Raw genomic sequence first — 23,722 nt, 5'->3', positions numbered from 1 at the left:
GATATTTTAAAAGGTCTAGGACTGACATAATCAGGGTAAGAGCAAGCAAGTATATAAGTAATCATCTTTAATACGGTCTAATTACCTTTAATCATTTGAGATCTTGGACTCTCTGAATCTTTTTGCAAATGAGCACTAAAATCAGTGATACATGTCAATGGGAAATGGCTGAACCGCAAGACAGAGAAGTGGATTTTGTGAAAAGGGATATATCTTAATAGGAAGCAGGGAGAGAAGTTTGCTTTGGCATTTCTGAACGGATGCAGTTCCTACTTGCAAGTTGGAAGTGCCCCGACGAGCTGGATAATCAGCAGCATAACTGATTTTTGCTACCAATGTCCTGGCATTAGCACTGAATGAGACCTACACAAAGACCTTTTTAGCCTCGGCACAATTTTAATTCAATTTGCTGTATTGCGATTATTTTGTGTGCCCTCTTCTGTGCCTTTAAATTCCAGGGAATGGGTCCTTCAGAATAAAGTATCCTTGTATAGGTTCGGTTCTTTCCCACTGAAGCCCATTCATCTACTTATACTCTTCCTATTGCTACGAGATGTCTTCATGTCTCTGATATGATTTCTTAATGTGTTATTTTTCTGTGGCAGTTTATTGAATTACTAGACAGAAATATATATTTTGATTTTTCTTGCTTGCACCATTTCGTACATTACTGCCATAAGCCAAGGATGCTGTTGCTCTGCCATCACATTTTTTGCCATCAGCCACCTTGTCACTCTGAACACCAGAACAGCAATACGTGTCATTGTCTTGCGCTGTGCTGATGTCTCCTTTATGGATAGTCCTAACCTCAGCACTTAAGAAACCTTTCCAGGGGTCAGCTTGAAGGACTTGTTAAAGTGCAAACTGAATTAAATATTACAAATTGGTAAACTATGTAAATGAAGCAAAAGGAAAAAGATTCAAAACTTCCTTGAAGATATTTAAGAAAGAAACTAAAAAGCCTTTCTCCAGAGAATAATGAATGTGGAAAGTCATGAAGCATGAAAGGGGAAAGATTTTGATTCGAAAACAGATGTTTGTTAGATTCATTGCATAAAACATTTAGTTTTTCTTTTGAAAATTCAGGTCCAAAAGAGTTGCAATAAGACTTGAATTAATCCAAATTGCTGAAGGGAGATTTAAAAACTGAGAAGAAAATCAACAAGAGGATCAACACTCTCTATACAACGCACACATGCAAGAAAACACCCTGCCGATTTCCTTCAGGTCCACCTTTTGCTTGATGAATAGTGAACGCATTGTAGTTGGCAGAGAAGCCGCTAAATGCATTCAAACAGAGTAGCAACGGGTTTTTCAAGGTCAGGTAGCTTGGGGGAAAAAAAGAAATTGATTTTCTTTTGGGGGCTGTGAAGAAAGCAGGAGGAGAATGTCTTGCAAAGCTTCAAGTGTGCTGAGAGGAGGCTGTTTTTTAAGTAAATATCGGTGGTGCGCCCTTGCTGCTACCCCACCTTTAGTGGCCATTCAGTGGTCAGGGGTTTACTTACACCATACAGTATCAGGTGCCAGCATGCAATGAACACACCAGTTACCACTTTATGGTGAAATCCTGGCCCCAGCGCACTCAGTTGTCTTCCATGGAGCCAAGCCATTATCCTCAATGTTATATTCTTGGCATCTCTCTCTCCTAGTTTCCCACTTGGTGGTCTAAATAGTCCTCTCCTGAGCACAGGGTTGTGTGTTACAGGAGGAGACTGCACTGCACAGCAACCGCGTTAGTTGGGGAGTTTTGTTCTCTAGCATGTTAAACTCTTAAGCTTGCGATGCAGTATTTATGGGATGCTGCTGCCTGCTAAGAAGCTGGTTGAACTTTGGCTGCAGAAGAATTGAGCATTTCCAAGAGAAATGAAATTAATGAAATCTAACTTCCTATGGATATTTGTTTCCTAATCTCTGCTGCAATAACTTGGCTTCTGCACCCATATTCCTAATGACTGTCCTGCTTTCCCTTGCTACAGTACTGCCTCCTCTACCCAGTGTTGCCATTTCTCATCCAGATCTCCCAAGAGCTGGGCTGAGAAAAAACAGCCCGAGTGCTGCCCTACAGGGCAGCATGTATGTGCTGAGTGGCCAGACTGCACAGCAGTCAAAATGTGGCTCTGTCATACTCCTATTTCAGCCTTTTTTCTCAGTCTGGGAACTAATTTTGGCTATCTGTTGTTGCTAGCCACCAGTTTTCACAAAAAATTATGGAGATGGAGACTAACTGAAATCTCTGTGCCTCTACCAACCATTTGACTTCAGGTTTTGCTTTACAATTATTTGTTAAGGGCATATAATGGGAAGAAATAACTTTCCAATGAAAAAATGTTCCCGCTGTTGCATGTCATAGGTTTGCAGTGATTAAACAAAAAGGAAAATGTGCAAGTTAAAGCTTTTTCTCAGTGGTATTTATTGGAGTGAGTGGTTTTCAAATTAGGCTTTCACTGCTGTTTATTTAAAGGACTTTTTTTGAATACTTGTGCTTGATATCAGCTGCTAAGGGGACAGCAGAGACAGACCTGATCCCACATTGAGCTGGGCTTTCTGAGGGTTTAATAGGTCCATTTTCCACACACCCATTTATTAGATTTTGTGATTGCGCATGGTTATATTTTTGTATCCATCCCCTCAGGATCAGCCAGTGTCATGTAGGGGAAAATGGAGAATGTGGCTCTTTGCTTCCACGTTGTTAGGTCGGGCCCTGTGGCTCCTGTGGGAGCTGGGTTCGGGGTTCCTTGGGCTCCTGGGCTTGGAGCAGCTCCTAGAGAGATTTTTCCATGTGAACCTTTCCAGATGGGATATTCTCAGAGAAGGATTAAGGAGTCCTGCTCCATGTAGATCTTTTTGAAAAGTGTCAGCATTGGGGATTTAGGAACAAAGGTGATGAGGGTGTAAAACGCTCTGCTTGAAGCTTGATTCTTCAATCACATGAAAAATTGTTATTCTCCTTTTTGTCAGGCCCTCTGTTTGCCTCATGCAGCTTAACGTCATGAACCCACCATGGGAATAGCCTGGATGCACCGGGTGCATTTCCGATCTCTGGAAGCTTGCAACAGCCTGGTTACCCTGGGCTTCCCAGGGAAGCAGGCATCCAGATAGCCTCCTGCCAATGCTGGCTTGCAGATCACTTCACCATCCTCGAAACACTTATCCAGTGGGGATTTTAGGTCGCACGTGGGCAACCTGTGTTCTGATTGAACAGATTTAAGTGGAGTTACGTAGGCAAGAATTTGACACTCGTTAGCGAGATTGTACTTAGGCAACTTCTAGGTGCTCTTTTAAGTGGTGATGGGGGTATCTGATAAGGAAAGAAATAAGTGCTAAAGAATGAGGATGAAGAGATAGTTAACTACATCCCACATAATAAAAAGTGGGTTTTTTAAGTTGAAAGTGATTTGGTTATCTCATCCTTGTTGGCCCACTTTGGGAGAACTTAGCCCTTTGGAGTAGGGCTGTGCATGGAGGGGTAAGATGCAAAAGAAAGATGCCATCATATTAAGAAGCCTGTAGGTTTGGATCATTTCCTCCGATCTATGAGGGACTAACACTTTCAGACTGAAATAGAAGAACAAAGCAAAACAAGTCTTTTATCTCAGCAGATGTATAAAAGCGAGTGGGGAATGAAAGGTGAATTGTGTTTTATAATGTAAGTCCTAGGTATTTTATAACAGATTGGTCTTTCACCCTCAGTCTTAAAAATCCAGGAAGAGGTCAGGTAGTGTTCCCTACTCCCTGGATGTCCTGCGATGTGCCCATCTTTGTAAAATTCAGAGGGTAGAAAAGAACTCTTTCTTCTACGTATGCCAAGGGCAATATGATTTGCCTCCATATTTCAAATGAACCTCCTGAGAAAGCATTTTCGAACAAAACTGTACAGCTGCAGAATCAGTCAGGCGGCGCAAAATGGCCTCATGCTGTACAATCCCCAAGGCTGGGGACTGCTGCTTTTTCTCAGGGAGCGCCCGCTGCCTCCCTGTCACCTTCCCCCATCTTACCTGGATTAAAGACTGGAGTTGGCAGACGAAGGAGTGGAGCGAGGGTCCATGCTCTGCTTGCCAAAGATGAATATGGTCAGTCCGCAGGCTGGGAGCTTCACTTCCAGTTCTCATCATCTTCACAAGATACAAAACTGGTAGAAATGGCTGCTCAAAATTGTCCTGGCAGCATTTCTTCGCTTGCTGTCCCTCTTGCCTAACAAATGTGGGCTGACGGCACAAGTAATTTAATGCGATTAAAAGCTAGCTCCCAGTGAAAGGAGTGATGAGGGAGATCCTCTACTTGTTTCCCATTAGTCCTGAGCAGGCTTGCTCATGAATCCTGTATCCTTGGCAGCAGGAGACCCTCCTTTTGCTTTGCCGTCTGCAAGAAAATGAATTACACAAGCATGGAAATTCATGAACAATGAATATTGCAATTAATTTTGTTAAAGTCTCTCAATATATTTAGTTGGGGAAGAGGAGGGAGGGAGAGGCTTATCACCAATTATGAGTCTGAGGCCACGTATCTTGGTCAGCTTTCACTTCAAGATAAAAATGAATCTATAAGGAATCCAAAAACTCTTTGTTTATTTTATATGTTGTAAGAATGAGAAATGATGAAGGCAGTAATGTAAAGTACTGCTAACATCACAATCCCCATGTTAAATTGATTAACGCAAAGAAAACACGTTAATAGCTTTTTTTATTACCAGGCTGAAAACTTTATAATGGCATTTATTGGAATATGGCTGAAATGTGAATGGCAGATCTTTATAAATCTCAGCTAGTATGTGGTGGTGTAAACACTGTCTGAAAATGTTTTTAAAAAGAGCATCCAGACTGAGCTTTCTCATTTTTTCCCATTTAACCTTTCATTTGTACACATTAAGCAGGCAATCACATTGCAGATGAGAAGCTGCGTGTAAAGCTGGATGTATTGGATGTGCAAATTTTTTCCCTTGATGGCCAAAACAGGTGCATGTAAACATTTCATCAGCACACCCATTAAGTTCCCAGTGGTAAATTTAGCCACAAGCATTCTAGAGATACTTGCTTTACATTTAATTCAGATCTAAAAAAAGAAGTAGCAGGCTTAGTTAAAATGCATTGCATCCAGCTTATTTAATATTCTTATTCTCATATATTCTCACTCATTGTATGCATATAAAAAATAAAAGAGCAGGTCACAGAAATATCCAGCCAGCTCACAGTGATCGGGGCTGTTGTTCTAACCCAGGTGCAACCTGCCTTAGAAAGGACCAGTCATTTCATAAGCTCTGTTGGAGCGAACCCTGAAATTATCCTGTTGAAGTCAATGCCGCTGTGCGGAGCGTGTTCCTCTCTTCTCAGATCTCCCCAAATATCGATAGTTTCCATGCTGCTGCATCACGTGAGAGCGCTGCGGGGAGCTGTGGTTCTTCCTCCTCTTTCCAACATCCTCTCTCGTGGCCGGAGTCGGTCCCCCTGCACGCTGCCGCACGCTCGCGTCTGCTTGCAGCCGAGCGTTCTTTGCCACGCGCTTGCCGGCTTTGCAGTGGTAACTCTTGCTGCCGCGCAACCTCACTCTGCCGCCGGTAAGAAGATGCAGGGACTTTGGCTGGCCCAGCACCTTTCCGTGATAACAGAGTTTTCTGCCTCATTAGGATCAGTGTTTTCTCTGGGAGTTAACTTTGAAGCCACTTAATATACAGACCGTATTTTTTAATCACATCTGTTCAAAACAGGTGGCCGGAGATTGTAATTGCTGGATTGAGGGAATGATGGTATGATAACTAAAGCGTGATAAATAAAGTATGATAAATAAAGTGGCTGCCTGGGATTAAAAAGAAATATATTCTTGACTGCCTAGCAGGTTGCACTGAAGGGAGCAACATGAAGGAGATTTTTCTTGCTAGTGTCAGGTCCATACAGGTCAGCGTTCCTCGGAGAGGTCTATTTGATGCCATTTGTTTGGAAACTGTCTGGCTGGTAAAGTCCTGAGTAGCTATATACTAAATCCTTTAAAATCTATTAAAATAGAATCATTGTCTTTCTCCTGCTTCAACATGTTCTCAAGTAGAATCACAGTACTGAGCATGGCGAGGGACTAAATTGATACGAATAACTTGGCCCCTTTGCGGTATTTTACTTGCTTTGGCTTTTGGCGTTACTTGCTGTTTATTCCCCTCTCTTTCAGAGGATGGACTTTTACTGCGCTCCATCCTTGCAATAGCTCTGTAAGTAATAAGAAAACTTAAGCTTTTTCTCAAGTTTAGCTTGTGTCTCTACACCTAAGTTTTAGAAGAAAACTTTAACAACTTTGGGAACTCTTCTTAAATTGCCTGTTGAAATAAAACTAATTATTTCCCTGATTTTTTTATCTGCCAGAAAGGTCTTTTGTGGAAAAAGGGAGCACATTTTCCATCCTTATCCCTTCCTATCTTGTTTCATCACGAATCATGCTCCATTAGAGTCCTAATGTTTCTATCAATAAATGATGGATTTGCCAATGGTGATTTAAGTTTAAAATTACTTGCAAAGACTTAATGAAGCCTGCAAATCAAGAATTAGATTTCAAAGAAATTGTCTCTGACAGTTAAAAACTACAAGGCCAAAGTAATTTCAAGGATGGCATTTCTTCCCTCCATAAATTATGTATCAGGTCAAAACAGAGGTAGTTCTGTGGGAATTACTATTGTTTTTTAAAGCAAATCACAGTTTGCCTTTTGCTGCAGCAGCTCTTTTTTTCGGTGTGTTGTGCAGAGGTAACATACTCTTACAGGAGAAATTTGGCTCACCTCAGCTGTTGTGAGTGATGGTTCGCTTTTAATCCAGGTTTCCTGGGGTTTGACGGAGGTGCAGGAAGGCTACTGGCTTGCTGATGCGATGACATAGGGCACTTCTGGTTTCGAATCCCAGTTCCCAGTCTTGTACCCTCCTTACTAGACTGCTCAGTCTTGTCTGTCACGGACAAAAATGATACACGGAGGCTCACTGCCATTATATTTCCAAAGAACAACCCCAAGTGCTCTGGGTGGGTGTAAGCTGTCCCCTTGGAAGGCCACTGTGCCTGCGCAGGACGGGCTGCCTGCCTGATGCGGCTTTGCAATGCCAGAGGAAGAGGCTCCCCTTCCTCAGAAGTGCGTGTGGGCAATTTGCTGTCACTCGGGACATATTCGGGGCATATTCATTTACTTAATTAGATCTGTGAGCAAATAACAAAGTTTCCTGTCCTAAATTCAGAATTTCTAATGCAGTCCTGAGCAGGCTGCATATCTAGCATGAATAAAATAACCAGAAGAGCCACAGTTACCCCACTGATTCTCCACCTTCTTTCATTTCCCCCAAATGCAAGGAGATAGGAGGAGACAAAGGTCAGAGATTTTAACTATTTTGTACCAGAAAACTGGGAAATACTTCTAATGCTTTAATACTTGTGCCTGTAGAGTTTATTTAGATTTGGTAAAATTCTCCGAGCTGCGTGGTGACAGAGTGGTAGTCAGTGCGTTTCTGAATGCTGTCAGTCTCGCACCTGGTGATGGGAGCCTAAATTTTCCAGGATTACACTGAAAAGGTTTCTAATACAGCTAGAAACAAGCAGGAGTGTGATATGCATTGTTCAGATGTACCGTAAATAGATAATACAAATTTTCTCCCTCTCTCTATTAATTTTTACTGAAAGGACCTTGCCTACCATCCCTCTTTTCATCAAACTTACCGTCCCTCTATCAGACTTTTGGTGCATCTTGTCCAGTGTTAATGCATATATTGATTATTTCAGAATTTGTGTTTTTTAAGCCCTTACATAGTTTTGGTGATACAGCCATCCACTGAATATCCAACTTTAACTGTTCACAGGTATTTTTTCTGATTTGTTGAATGCTTTTTTTTCCTCCCGTGTGTCTGCATAAGTGATCCTGGCTGGAGACATTCCAACCCTGGCTGACTAGTCTCAGCAGTTCTGCTGCCCAGTTTATGTTGTGCAAAGGACGAAGTGCAGTGGGTCTGGTAATTGAAACTGGAGTTGGTTTTTTGAGTTAAGGATACCAGAACTCATTTACGCTGCGTATGCTGAGCGTCATTTGTCATCTGCAAAGCAGCTTTATGCAAAACCTGAATGCCTGTTGCTTTTGATTTGTGTGCTTTCAACTCTGTTTTCAGGATTAGATTATCTGTGGTGACCTTACCCAGCAACAAACTGTTTGCATCTGTGATGAGAGAGAGTCCCTTTTGCCTCGTGGATGATGTGTAGCATTCTTCGTAACTCGGCCTCCAGCTAGTAGCACTTGTCTTTCTTGGCTGAATGAGTCTTACAGACTGCCAGGTGGATTTTGCCGTAAGGTCAGTTGTTACGACTGATGTGAGCTCAGCAAAGGGATCATTACTGAGGAGTGCAAACCGTTGTTGGGGATGCGGCGCTTCCCGCTTCCGAACGTTTGGGATCTGGTCCTTGTCTCAAGACTCGCTGTGGTGCTGTTGTGGTCCTCTTCGTTTTGGCTGTGCAAATCTTAACTGCGGCGCTAATGAGCTCTGAAGCACCCATGTCTCCATTGACAGCACTGAGGACTCCGTCACCTCTCTTCTTCGTGTTAGCATTTTGCACTTAGTATAGATGCATGCGGTGGCCACTTAGCCAGCGTTTCATAAAGGCTTTCTTCCTTCAAGTGTGCCCTGACTCGTGCTATTGATCCCCCAGAGGCTAGCTCGGTGGTTCCTGAGTTTTGCCGCTTGTCGGATTTGTTGTTGCCGCTTTGCTGCTTTGCCACGAGGCCGTTGCGGAGCTGGGGGGTTTCTCCCTTGAGGTGAGCAAAGCTGCAGTGCTTCCACAGCTGAATGTGTTTCACCGCCGTCGGTTCCCTGGCGACTCCCAGATTTGGAGTCTGACCACTGATCTGGGCAATGCGCAGGGGAGTGTTTCACCCAGTTATGTCCCAAAGCGATACTAGATTGGCTGGGACATTCTGGGATTACATAGTCTATATGTTTTCTGTGTTAATTAGAAAGGTAAACGGAGCCACTGCCTTTTCTTTCTGCTCTACTTGGCTTCACAGATGCGCTGGCAAAAATTGCACTAACACTATGTCAAGAAGCTTAGTAGGAGGAAAAAAACAGAAATAAAACTGATACTCTTGCATCCTTTTCTGCTTTGCAACCGGTTATGACAGATAAAGAGGCTCTACTAAACCGCATGAGCATTTCTGTGTCTAGTTTCCCCTTGAGCCCTGCCACCTTGTGTTGTTCTGGTTTATTCCCTGGGTATGGATTAGGTGGATTTTCTGTGCTCACTGCTTTATCCAGCAGCCAGACCAAAGAAGGGAGAAAGCTGGCGTAGCAAAGACTTACCCGCGTGGGTGGTGTAGCCCAGCGGCTCTGGGACAGCCGCGGGATAGCAGGTTTCTGCGGGTCATGGCCATACACAGCGCACAGGGGACACGGCTGCTGCCTCTTTGCAAGCTGACCAGGCTCTGTGGAAAAATGAGATTTAACTAAGAGCTGATGGGAAAAAAGTATTAATGGTATACCATAAGTAAATGGTCATTAGTGCCTTTTAATCCTCAGGTGAAGGCATTGTGTACACACTATGGGTTTGGTTTTTAGGTTTTGAACTATTAAAAATAGTCTAAGTAGCCGTAGCGCCTGCCCATGGAGCTGTGGCACGTTACCAAGGTTGAGAAGGTGCGCGCACTCGCTGTCAGAAATTGTGCAAGGTATCACTCATGGGGAGGCAGAATGACAAATGCAGCTATTTCTCCTAAGTTTTGAGTTTTTTTATTTTTATATTTTAAACCTTTTAGCATCAACCATGAGGCTACATTTTATCATAGAGCTTTTTTTTTTTTTTTTTTTTTTTGATAAAAGCCAAAATTCTCAACTATAATTGCTGGATTCAGGAGCTGGAGTGTTATACAAACCCCCATGCAGGTACTGTGTGACTTTTAGAAGTTGGCAATACTCATTCACAGACTATTCCCAGGTTTTTTTAATGCTGCTCAATGAATAGCTTTGTGGATTTTTTTTTTCCTCCTGTTATCTGACAACAATTCTCTTTGAGTCTTTGCTACTTAATATTTAGATTGTGCAGTTTGTCATATTGGCCAAACAGGATGGTTTTCCTTCCCAAGACAGAATGAAGGAAACATGTTAAAACAGAGTGATCAGTGGTGAATAATGGATAAATAGCAGAACAAGTCGCAGACAAATTTTCAGTCTTGCTAAAAACTACATTTTCAGTGTTTATAAACATTGTTATGAATTCCTCACCGTCTTACAGTACCTTCCAAAAAAAAAAAAAAAAAAAAAATTCACAAGACACAAAAATGGCACTTTTATGTTTGTGAAAAGAGCCATTATGTATTTTATTTTTACTATGATAAAACCTGGAAGCCTCCTCTGTTGCTTTCAGGCCTATAGTGTGATGTACGGAAAACTGTGGTCCAGGATCTTAGAATAGATGGTTTGTTGCTATCGTCCCCAGTCTGTCTATATTAAGTTTAGAAATAAGTATGAAAAACCACATGTCACAGTCACATCTGACTGAATGTGAGCTTTCACTGTGTTTCAAGTCAGGAACGGCAGAGAGTCTCGCTGCAGCCGACCCCAGCGCAGTGTTTCTGTGATTGTTACGCTTTAGATGATGTAAGTTTTTCAAATACGAAGTTAATGGAATGGCCGGGCAACGTGCAGGATCCTCTTTTAAACGAAAGACGCTGCTAGACTAGAGCAGCGACAGCAAACGGTGGTGGCTAACAGCGCTGTGCAAGTCTGGCAGCGGCCTTCGCTGCTGTGCTTTGTGTCCAGCGCAGCCCCCTCTGTAGAGGCTGGGATTTAAGGCAGGTGCGCTGGGTTTGTGAATGTTAGTTGGGAGGAGGCTGGAGATGGACCAGATGGACCAAGAGCATGGCTGCTCTTGGCTGGGCCTCGGTGTCGCCAGGAAGCGCCAGGGGGGTTCCAGCAGACGGACGCGGTGTTACCACAGACTAGATGAAAGGAACCCAAATGACTCAACTGCTTGGAGGAGGAGGGGGGTTGGCAGATAGGGACCTCATCTAGAGAGCTCAGAGGGTGACATAGGAGAATTTGTACCCAAACCATAGCCAGGGCCAGGTTAAAAGAAGTAGTGCCGGAGTCTCCAAGACAGGACATGCTAAATAGACTGTCATGTTTTATGTCACCTTTTCTTTCTGGATGGATTTCAAGTAAAGCGTGAGGTGCAGGGCACAGGTGACATAATCTGGTGGGAATAGCAAAGTCCCTGCTCCAGGAAAACCCTGCAACCTTCTGGAAAGATTAACAGATTTCTTCACTAGGTGAAATATTAAGGTTGTCTATGGACTGCAGAATTTCAATCAGTATTTTCTTCATTAAACTAATTACATCTGAGTTGTAACTTTGCAAAACTCTTGAGCCTTGATTTAAAGACATTATTGATTGCACCTCATTCCTCAATAAATTGTTCCAAAGATTATTTGTTTCACAGTTACAGTTGTGCCTTGTTTCTGTCTTGTATTTGTCTAGCTTAAACTTGTAACCATTAACTCTCATTATGTCTTTTTCTGGTAGATTAAAGTGCTATCTACTGCTGAGAATTGCTTCTCCATGTAGGTGCCTGAAGATTGTAATCAGGCTGTTTTTTAACCCTGCCACTCCATTTAGTTTATCCAAGAGTGGTGTTTGTTGTTTGAAGTAAAGCTTGCTTCTCCCCGAATCGGTTATTCTTGTAGGTCTCGAAAATCTTTGTAAATTTTCAACTATTTCTGAAAACACGGATATCAGCTCTGGAGTGTAGCAATGATGATATGACTCAGCTGTTACATACCCACGACCCTTTAGGATGGAAATGTTGCCCTCAGAGCATGTTCCTCTCCGTCTCCTCAGCCCTTTCACCAATTTTCTGCTTTCCAGAATATGGTTTCCAGTCTTACAGGGTGATCTCTCTTCTTGGTTCCTAAATGTCTGTTGGTGTATTTGGTTGAGTAAGACACTGGGCAACCAAGCAGGCCGGGTGATCTCCATAGATCATTTAATGCTCAGCAAGTTTGTGTGTTAGCTGCAAAATTTCATTAGCAGTGATTTTTATACTTCCTTCCCTGGTAATGAGAAAAGTATTGAATAACATTGGGTCAAGAAGCCACTAAAACTCCCAGTGGATGAATGAATCCCTTATTTTTAATGATGTTCTTTATCTGTAAATTTACTTTTCAAAATTGATTCAATGTGGCTGCAGTGATTTTCCTTTTTCTTCTGCCTCCGTAAACCTTGAACCTGATAGTAAATTTCAGTCAGATTTGAGCTATTTAGAGCTGTCAAAAGCAATAAGTTCAGATAAGTTTTGTGCAAACACTCAAAGGTGAGAGACCCAAATGAATATACCATGGAAAAAAAGGCCTCAGTGTGAGCACAACCATTATTAGACACTAGAAAATCCAAGGGGGAAGAGAGGGAGAAGATGCTTTCTAGCTTGAGGGGCTTGAGGGGATTTTGGAAGAGAAGGAAAGGAGAGGGATCAGCAGCCCAGGCTTGTAATAGCACCCAACCCATACTGTAGGCTTGCGTTCATCAGGGCGTTCGTACTGTGATTGATTGACGATAGGCTTCAGCCAATTTGCACGTTTTTATGGGCAGCTCTGGACACTACCAGTGTGTTTCTGCCAAGCTAATATTATTTTAGTCTAATCTTGGAGGCAAATCAGAGGTGTTTGGGGACTGTCCAAACTAACCTTTACAAATGTGGCAATGACCTCTAAGTGACTGGCAGTCAATTAATTCAAGGTGAAATGATCCAGTGGAGATGCGCCCTTTAAGGATCCTGATTAAGATGCAGCTTGTGCTTCAGACTGATTAAAAGTGATTGCCATCTGACGGAGATGGTGTAGTGGCTGGCGGTGATTTGATTGAGCCTGGATTATTGTGGACAGCTTTCTTTATGCTTTTAGATGTGACCTTGTTCTCTTGTTGCGAGGGAGGCAGGCACAGAGGGACCAACTCTGCAAATTTCCTTGCTCCTTTCCTAGATGGCGACTCCTTTGGCTTTGGAATGGGGCTATTTAATAGAGCTGATGTAACTGTTGATGGGGACTGTATTTTTTATATTAAGATAGATGATTTCAGGCTCTACAACCAGGTTGGCAATGTTCTTCTGAGGATTAAAATTCAATAACAAAAGAACAGAAGTGTTTTTTAAAAAATAACAAAGTACAGCATCATTGTAGCCAGTATGTTTGCTCTTTCTGTGCAGCAGTTGTTTGTTGTAGGAGGCTCCCGGTATCAGATTGCACCTCTTTCCCCATGGCCTCCCCCCTGTTTGAATGAGACCCAGAAACTTCATGAAGTCTTTGGACATTATGAAAACTGCAGCCTGCTGCTCTGCGGGAGCACTGCAAAGAGCCTGCCGAACCCTGCCCCAGGACACCTGCTGACTTCGGTAGCTAAACACCCCGGCTGTGTGTCGCCATTGACAGGGAGGTGCAGTCGTTAATGGAGTTGGCTCATCCCCTGGCCCATCCTGATGGCAGCATCTGCCACAGCCAGGGCACTGCTGCTGCCCTCCGCCACTGGGGCCCAGGAGCGCAGCCAAACCTCCGGGCAAACGCAGCCGGGTCAGGCAGCTGGCATGGGCCCCCACGTAGCACGTGGCGGGGTCCGGATGGGCTCACCTCCTTCCTTTCCCCGAGCAGCAGCACTTCAAGGTTTGCAGGTTCTCCTTTCATCCGACTTTGTTGCCATTTAGCCGAGTTCCCGCTCTTTATTTAGCCAGTGTCACTTTTTGCATGAATAAACAGTATATATGTCTGCTGTCCTGTATGGAAACATTGCAGTCCTCCAGTTCCCCACCTACATGAAGATGCTGTCACTTCTATGTGTTTAATGTATGGGGAGAGAAGTGTGCTCCCTTCCCCACTCAGCCTGTGCGACCTCCCTTGAGGAACGTGGCTTTCTCTGGCGTTATCAGTGGGTGCTGGGAACCTGCGTTTTGTGTCATGCAAGTGCAACTGGCAGTTTGTTTATTTGTTTTCTATTATTATAGAAAGCAATCTCCGTATAGTTTATTCATTTGCAGTGATTGAGTCCCAAATCATTCCCTTCAAGATAAAATCTGTTTTCTGTGAAGTGTAGTGAAGAGCTGTGGTTGTTTACTTCATTAAAACAAGGGAGGCATTTAATAAGTTACTCACTCACGTTGCTTCTGTCATCTACTAGTATCTGAAGAAAATTTACAGACCAGTTTTCAATCTCTCCACTAAAAAGCAACTTAATGATTAAAAAGAAAAAAAAGTAATTCCAGCTGCTGGTGGAGGTCAGAATCCCATGATGTCAGAGATGTAATTGCGTTCTTGGGTGTTTAGCTAGGATATTGAGATCCTATCCCATACTGTTCGAAATAAAGCCAGGCAGCTGTTCAGATGGTCCTGCTCAGTGTGTGCAGAGTAGCCCAGCACTCCTCCAAAGCCCTCCAGCTCTCCGAGCGTGCCCTTCCCCACATCTCCCATTCATGTTGCCTCTCACTCTTGCGGTGGAGTGTGCAAATCGCCCACTTTCATGGGCTGCTGGGAGCCTCCCAAGGGAGGCATGCAGCTTGCTGTAGCGAGCATGACTTTGGCGTTAGGCCTGTTATTCCATCCCCTCCAAGGACGATGATAATTCTCCTTTCAACATTATTTATTTAGAATAAGTTAAGTTCAGAGAAAGCCTATCTTAAGAATAATAAAGCAGGCTGTGTACGTATCTTGTTTTCCTCCAAGGATTAACATTTCCTGGATCTAGGAAGACCCAGTTTCGTCAAAGCCCTTCCACACAATCTCCCTGCAAACCTGGCTCTCCAGATGAGTTTCTCCAGGCAGAGTAGCACATCTTAACCCTTTAGTGGGCTATTCTCCATTTCTCTTTAAATGGGTCTTTCAGTTCCACTGCAGAGAAAGGTGACTCATCAGCAGACATTAGTTTGTTTCCCTTGTTTTAAGGAATCAGGACAATTTCCCCCACGGAGTACATCATTTAACCAGCCCTCTCCCACTTGCTGTGTTGCTTGCCGTGGTTGTTCCTAGTTGCCAGTGGACCTGACAGTATTGCTTTGAGAAGAGCAGGTCTGCCACCAAGAGGTGGCAACGCCAGTGTCTCCCTATGGGGAGCTTGCGTCCCTTACAACAGTGGAGAAATACTGTATTTTAGCTTACATTTTCCCACCAAAGGCATGAATTTAAGAGAAAATGATCTTAAGTTACTTGGTTTTGAAGTTAGTCCACGTTTCCATGGATTGTAGGACTGGCTTGTCTGATAGCAGCGGAGGTATGGTTTGCTTTTCCCATCCCCCCTCCCCTGGTATTTCAGTAGGTTTGCTGGGAAAGCTCTTTCATTCACCTTTAAACGAAGTAAATGAGTACCATAAATAATTAAAACGAAGGTTAATCCCATGGGACAGCTGCAACAAATGGCTTAGTGGGCAAGTGGCCAAGTCCTTCATCTCTGCGAGTAAACTACCTACCCTTTTTCCAGCTCACAGCATCTGCAAAGGGATTCTGTGTCCATTGTCACTGTTCTGCCTAATACAAAATCACACAACGGTCATTAGTTCCTGCAATAGAAGTGGCTTGTTTCCCTGCTTTGATTTGCCTCTGCATGTCCTGAAGCCTTTGTGGCACCTAATTGGATCTCAAGCTCTATTGACATGTGCGTCCCTAGGTGGTTGAGGGTTTTTTTCTGCAATTTTTTATTTGGTCTGCATAGATGGAGATAACAGGTTGTTAGCACTTGAAACACAAATGGAAGCCACCTTTCATGTCTCTTGACAAACAAAGGCTCAACAGCATGTATCGTGTTAATTAGCATCCTTCCCAGTTTATTTATCTGAGGTTATACTGATGGTTGTTGAGGACAAATGAAAGTGATTATCTTTCACAAAGAGGCTGAACACAGATATCCTGGAATGACCCTCAGCATAAGCACAGGTTTTGAAAGAATGAGCATTTCCCTTTTCTGCTCCCCCAGGCTCTGTATATGTGGGATTCCAACACTGGCCCCAATGCAGCAATAGCAAAGAGAGAGAACTAAAATTAAAATGGAATAGGCCTAGGAGTGTAGCTCAGAGGAGTCTTTGCATCCTGGCACAGGTGAGATCCTGTAGCCACTAGAGACTAAGGCAAAATCATCATTTACTTTGAGAGATTTAGGGTCGAGCACTGGGAGCAGAGGGTGGGAGCTGGAACAATGTCTGGGGAAAGACAGCTGGAGCGAGGAGGCGGCGCCGGTGGCACAGGCAGGAAACGGGGCTTCGAGGACAGGTTGTGAGATCCGCAGGACACCAGGCCAATGCACCAAGACACAGGAGCGCTACTGGGAAAAGCAGCCTGTGGGACACGTAACCTGGGAAAGGAGACAGAAGCTCTTCTGTGTCAGTCATCTTTGGGGCAAGTATATGGAGAAAGCCTACTACAGAGGCAGCTGCATTCTGGAAAAGAAAGGTATCTGTAATGATGACACTTAGCATTGCTACATACCACTGCTGCTGAAGGTGTTAAATATCATTTTCCCCAGCCAGCTTAATAATCTGAAGAAGAGTTTACTTATGCATAAGCAAAAGGTTCCTTATAGGGAATCGGCATAAGATGGATCTTTAGTGCTGTACTAATAAATCCATGTATTTCTCAAAAAAACCACGCTTTAGTGTTCACGAACTTAAGATGCCTCCCACATGCTGATAGATTTTTGTCAGTCAAAATGGAAAATGCCCAGGAATTGATTTAATATCCTAGTAATTGATTTGCTATGTCAGCCTTTTGTGTATGGATTTGATTTGATTTACCTGCCTACTTTTACCCAGCCCTGTCCCCATGTTCGTTGAAGCTTTTAGAGCTGCTTAGAAACCAGAAGCTGCAAGCCAAGATTTAATGTTCAAAATTTTTATTCCTAGGTTTAGTAAAAAGAAACAAGCTGGTTTGTTGGTGTTGGTTTTGTTTTTTTAGGGTTTTTTTTTTTTAAGAGGTCTAGGACTGGACCTAGGATGTTCACGTCCTCTTAAATAAGCAGTCAGCTGTGCTGTTGGATTAATTCTGTATGCATGCTAAGAATGTGCATAGCAGCATCTTAACATTTTGAGGCCTTATCTCTGAGCTAGTTATGATGTACTTTATTTAAACAAGCTTGAGGACCTGATGCACAAATTACTCAGCTGTTGCTGTGCAGAAGAACAGCTTAAATTGCAGTGGTCTCTCGGGTTAAAGAAAAGTGTCCCTCCTGCCACCAACAATGATCTAAACATTCACTTTATATGGAGCAGTGAGAAAATGCCTCTCACCTGGACTTTAAGGGACTCATTTTGAACAAATAGGGTGGAGTTTCCCAAAGATAATTGCATTTGCTCTTGAATGAAAATATTTGAGTTGCGTATAACTTACTTAGTGACTTGTCATGCTTGCAAGGTCTCCAGTCTCCCAGTCCTTTAGCGAGGGCTCAGTGGCTGTGGTATTGCAGTTTTTCAGCATAGTTCTAACCACCCCCAGTGATAATTGGGATGAATTTCTATTTGACTGAAAATCTTTGGCTCCCCTACTTGGTCATCCACATGTGTTGTACTGGCATCTCAAAGTCCGCTCCTGTGGGGAGATGGATCCTAATGTCACATGCTTGCGAACCTGTAAGTACACAAACTGTGCAGGTGGCTGTGTGGAGAGCAGAAGAAAGCAGGGAAACTGCAAAGCAGACATGGACTGTGGTGCCGGACAGCTGGGAGCGGTGGGGTCTCTGCAAAACCCGCTTGTTTTACCACTTCCAGATGCTGGCTGCATCGCACTATGCAGAGCATGTGATCTCTATTTAAAAACAAAATGCCGCTAATGCTGTCGTTGGGATTGATTGGTGTTTTAGCAGAAGGAAAATGTACCCTTTGGGAGCGTTTCAGTGGCTGGCTTGCTTTGCTGCAGCCCCAGCTGTCTGCTATGGTCGGTGCCTTGATGCCTGGTTTTGAGCATAAGCAGGTGCTTGTGGGCAGGAGACAGTGACTGAACCGGCAATTAATTGTAAGCACAAGCCATGGACGCAAAACAGTCTGATTTGAAAACCCAGGTCCTTTGACCTTCTTATTAGATTTTTATTGTGAAAACTCTTACAGCTATTTGGTTCTTATCAGGAGGGGTGGTGGGAGACTCTCTCTTACAGTTTCCCCAAATCCCTCCTCCAGGCCAACGTAACATGTCATTGTCCTTCCTTTTGCTTGCTGACGAGCCTCGGGTTAACCCTCTCAGTGCCAGGTGGGGTCTCTAACTCCACTACTTGTCCCAAATGCTGCAGGTTATTACAGGGTTCAAGTACTTCCTCCAAATGGTGATAGGAATTTTAGGGCACTCCTTTGCATGAGTGAAGTAAGGTTATTCCAGTTTTGCAAACAGGGAACTGAAAACAAGAGAGAGGGTGACTTTTCAGGACTACCTGGGAAGCCTGTGGCACAGGTCAAAGGGCTGACCTCAGCAGACAGCATGCTGCAGACCCGTTCGTTCTTCTTCCCACTGCTAGGTCATTTCCTGTGAGCTTCTGCTCTTGCCTTCTCCATTTTTCCTTCAAAGTTACAGAGCCAGAGCTAGTGTATTTCCCTCTTGGTATGTGAGAAACTGTTAGAGCCAATAAGCATATCAGCAAGCTTGCTGAAGTTTGGAAGATCCTCCCCAGATCTGATGTTTAATGTAGGTTTTTGCACTCAAATTAGGAAAAGAGAACCCACTAAGAAAATGGCTTGCTGTGTTTAAGGAAGCATTACAAAAATGTTAAGTCCTGGAGTTATTTTACATTTGGGGAGGTAGTGGAGATTCTACAGAGCTGAGCAAAGCATCCTGGAAGCACTGTGTGACCCTGCTGGCCCTGCCAAGAGATGAGTCCTTATCCGCCAGCTGGTGGCTTCTTGAAGAGTCATTCCTTACCTGTATGGCCACAGGTTGTCCCTTAACAGCCAAACATCAGCAAAACTAATGCAATGCGTCTCAGACTTTATACCAAAACTTTACATGATCTCTGTTTATGGACAGATGGCGTAAGGAAGATTTCAGCTGTGAAGAGACAGCGTACTGGTCTCAGCTTCTTACTCCTAGAGAGGCTTGGGAATATCTCATTTAAAACAAGCCGTACTTGTTGGTACAATCAATCTCATCTCCTCCTAGCAGGCAAGAGGGCTCCCATGAATGACCTTATAGATTAGGCACTTTCTGTTTACATTCAATTTCCTACTGCCTGCTATTTGTAGAGAATGACTATCAAGGCATTAAATTAAAAGTTTTGCCCAGTGGGAAACTATTGGATATTCTGTCATGTCTACTGCTTCTCTTCCCCTGGTAGAGAGACAGACAGGTAGGGGAAACAATCACCAGAAAGGTCAGGAATATTTACCTACCTATATTGAAATGCTGCCGAGTGGCTTGTCCAGTTGGATGACTGCTGTTTGGGATCCCAGTCATTTTGGTGGGCTGGCTGGGTGGCATATTTTGTTCCTGATGTGGTAGGGAAGCACTAAGGCTTGAAATTAAAAGTCTCTATTTACCTGCAGGTTAGAAAGCTGGGGAAGCTGCTGGCATCCTCTATGGGATCTTTGCCTAAAGGCTATGCCAGAGTATAAGTGACAAGCTCAGGCTGGCAGCGAGATGAAAAGGAGCTAAGGAAGATTTTTCCCCCAGAATCTTCTTTTGGCCCTTCTTCCAGAGAGGATCACAGCAAAGCCACCTTCCCTCTCAGCATGCTGGGACAGTGGAAGGACTTCCACTGTTTAGGATTGGTATGGCTTCAGTTTAATCCAAGTCTCGTATCATATATGCTGTAATTGCTGGTAACACCTGTGTTCTGCACAGATGCCCCTTCCTTGTTTGTCCATGAAGAAGTTTTGCTCCAAAGTGCTTCCTCCTCCTCATGAGTAGCAGGAAGTACAGGACTGGGCTTCTGCAGTACTTGCCTCCTGTTTCATGCCTTACCAGTTAAGTGGATAAACTCCAAAGTCTCTTGTTGAGACAGAGAGTGAGAGATCTGACAAGCCATCCGCAGGAACTGAGGAGGCTACTGAAAGCCCCCATCTGTAACACAGAGATGAAAATAATTATGGGCCTCACAGGGTTTTTGCAGCGCAGAATGTTTATATAGTGATTTCAGCATGTTTGTGTCAGTGCTAAGCGGGGTTTTTTGTTGTTGTTGCTGTTACATAGCTTTTATCTCAGCCTCAGTAATTCTTCAGTTATTTTACTGGGGGAGGCAAGGTGGTGTCTGTCAGCTCTTGGTCCTTTGAAGGCTGCTGGCTTCCACGGCTGTGCTTGTCAGCCAGCCACGATTCTCCTTGGAGGCTCCTGCCTTCAGAAGCAGTGAGGGGACAAAGCCGACAGTCAAACAAGCCCTACATGTAAATTGCTACAGCTTAAGTAGCTGTCTCAAGGGAATACGGATTGAGAAAGAACCACTTCTTAATTTGGCCTGATTTTATATGCAGGCTTAAGGAAGATTTTTCAGGGATGTTTTGTCACTGTTGTGATTCAGATGAGAGCGGGACGCAACCCTGTCCATTCCCAATCTCTGGTGAGCTGCTTCCGGCCACTTTTCCTGAGCTCTGCTGCAGTTGCTTGCCAGGCCTGTTGTATCTCTTGCAGCTCCCTTTTCTCTAGTTCAGACACGGAGTTCTTTCATTGCCTAACACTCCCTGCGTGCGACTTGTCTACCTTGGAGTTGTTTGTGCTTTTTGGAAAGTAACAGGACAGTGAAATATTTAAGAGGTAAATTAGGGCCTGATGGAAGGCAATGAGAAAATATTTGTACTGATTTCAACAGGAACAGGATCTGACCTTAGATAAAGTGCTAGTAATGTGCGCACCCTACTCAAAGAAGAGCTTCTCTTGCACTGCTTTACAATGGCTTTCCTCACTAAGCAACAGGACATATTCACCTTATGTTAGCAGAAACAGCACTGAAATCTGATGATGCTGATAAACATGAATACAGCTCCCATGTAGCTGAAGCCAGAAGTCACCAGAATTCACACAGACCTGGTGCCAGCCAGAAGTTTACTTCTCTGATCTGTTGCCTGATGAAAACCAAGGAGAAAGGGAATTTTTCTCTATTTTGGTTCCAGACTGATAGAAGATTCTTACTGACCAACCTTTCAGAAACTCTTTCTTTCAAGGAAATCTCTGGTATTGCACATGACTAAAAATAGGCATCTCATTTAGAGTAATGGTTTGCCTGCTGAGAGTTTTTATTATGCTTTATTGTGTTCCCTCACTAGGTGGTTGTGCTTTATGAAAGGCATGGCTTGTGTATGGGAGAACAGAGCAGATTCAAACTAAAGACTGTTTAATATAGTGCTTACGGTCCCTGTCTGGTGATAGACATTTTGCCTGGCTGAGGACTGGTAGCATAGAGACAAACAAGAGAAGCTGACAGATTGGTGGGTGCTGGGTAGCATTGTTTTTCGGCAGCCTTGATGAATCACTGTGTTAAAGCATTTCATTTTCAGTAAGATCATTTCTGAAAAATCAGATGGAAGGTAGAGAATGAGACAGTTGGGGGTGTTTTCATTTAAATCAAAGATAAAATTAAATTAGAATAAAGATGCATTTAAAAATCCATACTATTCTGAAAATACTTTGAGGAAGAAACAAAATCCAGATTAGCAGGAACAGAATGACCTGGAGGAGCATTTGCCAGCTATGCTCCATGCACAGGCTTTGAGTTTGATTTGCTCCTCTCTGGTCAAAGCCAGTAGGAATGATATGTCTAGAGCTTCAAGCAGCACTTCAATTAGGGAAAAAATATCCCGTATAACCTTGTAGGCAGGTCATTCAAGCAGAGGCTAATGTGCTTGGACTGCATGCAGACACTGAACTCCTCACAGCCTGATTGAGGAAAGTGGTCTAGTTAATAACTCCTATGTGCTTGCAGAAGTGCAAAGCTCCTTCTACATCAAGCCTGATTAACTAATGTAATGTAACACATTCATTAAAAGGGCCCTATGTAGCTGGCTAGAAACAGGGGAGGCACAGACACAGGTGGTACAGGATTTCATGGTGGTATCTCAGCTGCAGATGCAAATGGCAGGAGAACAAAGCCCGGTGCCTGCTTCTCCTTCCTCCTGGCGCTGAAAGCCATAGTCTCGGTTCTCCTGCACAAGCTTACTTCTAGGACCCCGTGATCAGGGTGAGTAGTTAAGTTTATCTGTTTTCTCACCATACCAAATTCACTATCATCTTTAAATTTGGCTTGGCAGTTTTCTGTGTCTTGTGGATATATCAGGCTCTATAAGAACTTTTGCAGGTCAAAACTGATACCTCATTTATGGATCCCCACCATACGCAGAGGGGTTGTAGAGAGAGGAAGGCAGGCAGGATTCATCCTGCAGCCAGAAGTTAATGACAAGTTGTGGAAGAGTTATGGCACAGCCATATTGATGTGGCAGGATGAAAAGCTTCAAGTAATGCTGAATGCCTCTTGACACTAGTGTAAGCAAACGGGAGAGTTTAAATGCTATAAGGATGAGCTCTGTGCAAAAGAGGTTTAAAAACGACGACTCTACAGAGAATAGCGCTCTTCAGTGCATTTATAGCACGTTCAGTTAGGAGATCAGTTAGAAGCTATAATAAAGGAGAACTCTGTAAAACACTACATTTACAATCACTCAAAAAATTATATATATGCACACACATACGTGTGTATATAAAGCTGTGTGTGTGCATGTGTGTATATATATATATACATGCACACAAATATACATATATGTATGTATGTATAAAATTGTGAGATTTCCAGATAGCTCCACTAGCCGGTGGTAATGAAATAAAAAAGTGAAGAAATTGAAGGTAGTGTTTCACAGCTTGTATATGACAGCCTCTTTCTAACTTGCAACAAGTCAACAGACTTGTATAGAACTAAGACAGAGATAAGGAAACAAGACACGCACATAGTGTGGGTTTATAAAAAGTTCAGAGTCTCTTCTAAGCAAGATTCAAATAGGCACTTTCTTTTCAAACCAACAAATAATAACAGCAGGTCAGACAATGTGCATGAACTGGTGTTGAGGGACTGACTTTTTGACATAGCGGCCAGGGATCGGGTCACATAATACCTGTCACCCTGAGTGGCATTGTGCTGTTTACTCCAGTTCTGAAATGTGGAAATCTGTTGCCAGCCGTGTTCACAGTATCAAGTTCCTGCACTCTTTGTGCAGAGAAGAGTGCTTAATTTTACGAGGAAGCCACCATTTGCTTTCATTTTGTCACGATGAGCTGCATGTTGGTCAATCTTCTGCAGGTAAAGCGGAAGAGCAGGAAGGCATGCTTAGGCAATCTGTTGAGGCTGCATTAAAGTGCATGTGGAGTAAGCAAACATTGTTCCTGATGCTGAAGTATTTTATAAATGTTGATTGTAGGTTATTAAAAATTATTTGTCTGAAACAGGGCATGAAGATTATGTTAACCAGGGCAGCACATGAGCCGTGGTAAAAGGGATTATTGTGCTGAGCCACTGCATCAAACAGTCTGCAAAGCAAAATTTGACTAAAGAGAAGCAACCTTTGCATTTTGCATCATTCTGATAACATCAGAATAATGCAGTCTCATTTGACCTCACCCCCTCATCCTTGATCGGTGGCGATATGAAGCATAGGCTGCTGTGTAGTAGCACTTTCTCTGATTTTGCAGGGGGATTTTTCTGAGGTGTGATAAATTAATATTCATCTTCAAAGCAACAAGTCTACTAGCTTAGATACCTGTCCCCACCTGCCCCTCGGCTGTGCTGTTCCTCTTCACTGGTGTCTCTTT

General features: G+C 43.4%; 1 protein-coding gene and 1 long non-coding RNA gene across 8 annotated transcripts in view; one reads left to right on the top strand and one right to left on the bottom strand.

The window, feature by feature from the left end:
* TSPAN4 (tetraspanin 4) overlaps nt 1–23,722 on the top strand; it is a 356,522-nt gene that overhangs the window by 311,424 nt on the left and 21,376 nt on the right. The gene's annotated exons all lie outside the window — the stretch shown is intronic.
* The window catches only part of LOC112988041 (uncharacterized), a 58,494-nt gene that overhangs the window by 19,458 nt on the left and 15,314 nt on the right, over nt 1–23,722 (bottom strand). Inside the window, exons 4-6 of one of the 4 annotated variants that reach the window (XR_010389546.1) lie at nt 9,300–9,421; nt 6,755–6,917; nt 3,996–4,359 (exon numbers count right to left, since the gene is read on the bottom strand). This is a non-coding gene — a long non-coding RNA (uncharacterized LOC112988041). Of the gene's footprint in view, nt 1–3,995; nt 4,360–6,754; nt 6,918–9,299; nt 9,422–15,763; nt 17,543–23,722 lie in introns of those variants that run through there. The other 3 variants (XR_010389547.1, XR_003260438.2, XR_010389545.1) reach the window with 3 other exon arrangements.

Source organism: Dromaius novaehollandiae, chromosome 5 (genome assembly GCF_036370855.1).
Source record: "Dromaius novaehollandiae isolate bDroNov1 chromosome 5, bDroNov1.hap1, whole genome shotgun sequence".
In the NCBI taxonomy this organism is placed as follows: domain Eukaryota; kingdom Metazoa; phylum Chordata; class Aves; order Casuariiformes; family Dromaiidae; genus Dromaius; species Dromaius novaehollandiae.
Note: the sequence above shows the minus strand (reverse complement) of the source record. Positions and strands in the feature narration are given on the sequence as shown.